This window comes from Notamacropus eugenii, chromosome 2 (genome assembly GCF_028372415.1).
Source record: "Notamacropus eugenii isolate mMacEug1 chromosome 2, mMacEug1.pri_v2, whole genome shotgun sequence".
In the NCBI taxonomy this organism is placed as follows: Eukaryota; Metazoa; Chordata; class Mammalia; order Diprotodontia; family Macropodidae; genus Notamacropus; species Notamacropus eugenii.
The window spans coordinates 2,885,945-2,890,147 of record NC_092873.1 but is presented as its reverse complement, the minus strand read 5'-3'; positions in this window follow the sequence as shown (position 1 = coordinate 2,890,147).

Genomic DNA, 4,203 nt, shown 5'->3' with positions numbered 1-4,203 from the left:
TGTAGGCCCGGCTGTGTGTGGGTCAGGTCCCCCAGACCCCAGGCAGTACACCTATCCTGGGCATCCTCAGTTCAGTTTGGTAATCCTTAAGCACCTACTCCAGCCCAGGCCTTGTGCTGGGTGCTGGGAACATAGGCCCTGCCTTCACTGACCTTACAGTTACTGGGGGAACACAGCTGAGCGTGTGCCAGGGCCGGGAGATGTGTGCAAGGGACATAGAGAAAGCATGGTGGAGGAGACTTAAGAGATAATGGAGCTGATACAAAGATCTTGTTACCCCTCCAGACGTCGCTCTGATTCAAGAGCTGCTTGAACCGTGGATGCTGTTGAGAGTTTCTTTGAGGCCAGGGCTGTAGGATTAGACATGAGGCATTTTCAATTCTGTTTAGTTCAGCCATCTTACGAATGAGGGGACTGAGCCCTCAACGTGGGGAGTGACTTACCCCACAGGTGGCAAACTGTAGGGCTGGCTTTAGAACCATTTGATTAGACCTAGTTCCAATGATGTTGTCTGGACTGTTGTGGGCTCCAGTCATCAGGTAACCTGCTGTTGAGCTGTACTCTGGTGGGATAGTGAGAGGGTGGTCAGAGCTCACAGCTTGGCCCTGTCACTGAAGCCTTGGATGTCTCTGCTCCTTGGGCCTTGGTTTGCTAATCTATAGAATGAGGAAGTTGGATGGGAATCCTCGGAAGTTTCCTTTCAACTCTGACATCCTGTGAGCTCTCCTCTCTTCTGCCCCAGTTAAAGCCTCCCTCCCACTGTCTGTTCCCCTTAGCTTCTTCTTAGCTCAGCTTCCTGGCTCCAACAACTCAGCTGTCCCAGTCTCCTCCGCTTTGTTTGCCAAACTACTCTTGACCCTTATTATCCCTGTCTAGGCAGTGGGCAGGTATGTGCCTCCCACCTGAAAAGGAACCCAGGACAGCATTGGGGTCATCTGGTCCACATTTCCCCCCCTCCCCTTTTTATAGAAATGACTTACCTAAGGTCACACAAAGTAAATGGCATAACGGATGACCGAAATCCAGAAGCTCAGGGCCCAGGGCATAGTCTAGAGATTCCTCTACCAAAATCTTGAGGAAGCTTTGACTTGTGTCCAAAGGACTGTGTGTGTGTATGGCGAGGGGTGGGGGAGTGGGGGTCATGACCTTAGAGGCCATCTAGTCTACCCTCCCCCACCCCCTCCACTTTGCAGATAACTGGCTAGCTCGGGACAGAGTTGGGACTGGAACTCAGGTTGTCTGCTTCTTTTTCCCCAGCACTTAGCACAGTGCTCTGGTATCTAGTAGAAGCCTAATAAATGCTTATGGAGTGCCAGCATTATTGCAGGAGAACTTGTACAGTCCGAAGGATGGGCCTGTGTTGCAATGCGGGGAGGGTACAGGGCTAGGGTATGGGATGTGGTGGCCACTCTTCTCTGCCCTGTGCCCCACAGTGTAGTGGGGAGCAGGGACAGAAGTGCTGTGGATTGAAAGTTCAGCCTTCCTGGAAAGGGTTGTTTCACAGAATGGTTGGCACAAGCCACACCTCTCCTCCTGCCCACCAACACTGGCAAGAGCCCAGATCAAACACTTAAGCCTCATTAGTGGGACAAATGGAGCCCAGTCTGCTCAGGGCTTCTGCCACTGCCGCTATGGGATGGGCTTCTGTTTGGGAAGGACGATTGGGAGAAAGAGGCAGCCTGGTGAGAGTTGGGGATACCTTTGCCCGCTCTGCTACCTGGGGGCCCCAGGGACAAGGGGTCATAGAGTCCAAACTTGGGGATTGTCAGGAGGAAACAGACATAGAAGTTAAGTGATTTACTCAGGATGACACATGATATGAAGCCCTTTAAGATGAGACTGGCTTGTTTGTTTTTTGCAAATGGACCAGAACTTACAGATCTCAATGTTATTTCCTTCTGAGTAGGCCGTTATGGAGGCTACATCCTTATTCCAAGGATGCTGCCACTGCCCAAAATATGTCTAGATTCCTTTGGGGCCTGGTCAAGATGAGTAATAGATCCCATTGTTAGGGTGCTTTAAGCAGCTTGAGGAGGTGTGTATGTAGTCCAGATTGAGTGCAGTGGGAAGTCAGGAACAACTGAGATAGAATCTGAATTTACCCATGACATTTACCCATGTGTCCTTGGACGAGTCCCTTACAGTCTCTGGGCCACCATTTTCTCATTTCTCAGATTTGTTACATGATCTCAGCTGTGGCCTTTCAGCAGTAAGACCGTCCTTTTAGCTATTCCCCCCCTCCAATAAATCCAATATTTTACCTCCTCATCTTTCCCCAAAGCTCCTGTGATGCTATCTACCCACAAACCCCCTCTCAGTGGAGGACTTTGACCTATAAAAAATGGAAGCTGTTTCTCATCTTGCATCACTCACACTTCTTCCCCTACTTTCTTCACCATCCCTTGTCTCACTTCTCCTTTGATATGTACCCTGGATTCTGTCCTCTCCTCTCCAGCAGCTCCCCCCTTCTATCATCCCTACTCTCTAATCTTTAATCATCCCCTATCTGCTAAGTCCTTCTCTGATTCCTCTGAACTCCCCCACCTCCTCCGTCTTTAATAATAACCAGCAATTTACCCAGGGCTTTAAGGTTGGCAACGTGCATTACAAATATTTTATCCTCACAAAAATGTAGGTGCTTTTATTATCCCTATTTTATGTATGCAAACTGAGGCAGACAGGTGAAGTGACTTGCTTAGGGTCACAACTGAGGCAGGATCTGAACTCGGGTTTAAAACCCTCTCACTTCTTCTGGCCATTGTCATTAGCCATTAGCCATCACTATCTGTTGTCTGTTTCTAAGCTAAACTTGAGAAAGCAGTCTAAACTAAGGGCCTTCTCTTCCACACATTTTTCAACTCATCAGTCTGGCTTCTGACATCATCATTCAACCAAAATTGTCCTCTCCTAAGTCACCAGTGACCTTGTAATTACCAGATCTAATGAACTTTTCTCAGTCTTGATCCTTCATGACTTTTCTGCAGCCATTGACATGATCCATCACCCTATTCTCCTGGATACCCACAAACCCAAGTAATCCTCACTCTCATGTTCCCCGTAGGTGGCTTGTCTATTCTCTGTTTGAAGATTCCCAAGGCAGGGGAGCTCACCAGATAGCCACGCCATTTTGGACAGCTTTTGTTGTTAGAAGTGTGTGTGTGTGTGTGTGTGTGTGTTGTGGTATGTATTGTGGTCTGTGTGTGTGTGTGTGTGTGTTGTGGTATGTATTGTGGTCTGTGTGTGTGTGTGTGATTCCTCCCAACATCAATTCTAAATTTACTTCCTTGTAACTTCTACTCTCCTCCAGTTCCACCCTTTGGGACAAACAGAATGTCTCTCAGATACTAGAGGAGCGCTATCATGCTTTTCGGCCCTTCCCCAGTTGATCTCTTGTCTAGCCATCCTCAGTTTCTTCACCCCGTCCTTAGAGGACAGGTACCCAAGACCCCACATCACTCTGCTTGCTTTCCTCCTGACATCTGCCAAGCCCTCAACCTCCTTCTTAAATAGATGTCAGCTACAGTGCCAAGAACTGAACATGCTACCCCAAGCGAAAGCAGAGAACAGAGGGAACTCCCCACTAACTTCTGCTCTTCAGTTTCCTCATCTGTCAAAAAATGAGTCGGGCTCTGTGCTGCCGAAGGCCCCTTGAATCAGTTGGTATGGAGCAGGTGAGCAATGCCACACCAGCCCCCCCATTCTCCACCCCCACCCCACTCCTGCCTTTCCTGGAGCTGATAGGTTTTACAGCTGCATAATCTCTTCCCCAAGGGGAGACAGCCAAGATGCTGTAACCAGGAACCAGCCTGAGAGAACAGCTGTGTTCAGAATGATAAAGTATATTTTAATAGCTTCTCGGCATGGGTTCTAATTATCCCCATATTTATGTACCCTGGTGTCTCCAAAGGGCTATGCACCCGTCATTCTGGAGTTTTCCCAGCCTTCCTGGAAGCTGGGCTGCGATCACTCAGGCTATTTTATTGTGCATACCAAGGAAAGGCCCCAGGAGCAGAAGGAGCCTCCGAGCTTCTGGGCTCCTCTAGTACAGCTCTCTATCCCACATGTCCTAGCCTCCCCAGCAGGGCCCCTAAATGCCCCCAAGGGATGGCCTTGAAGGTCAGATTTGTACACTGAAGGACACCCCAGATGGGGATTCTTCAGAGGTCATCCGATCCAGTTCCCTCATTTTGCATGAGGAGGAAA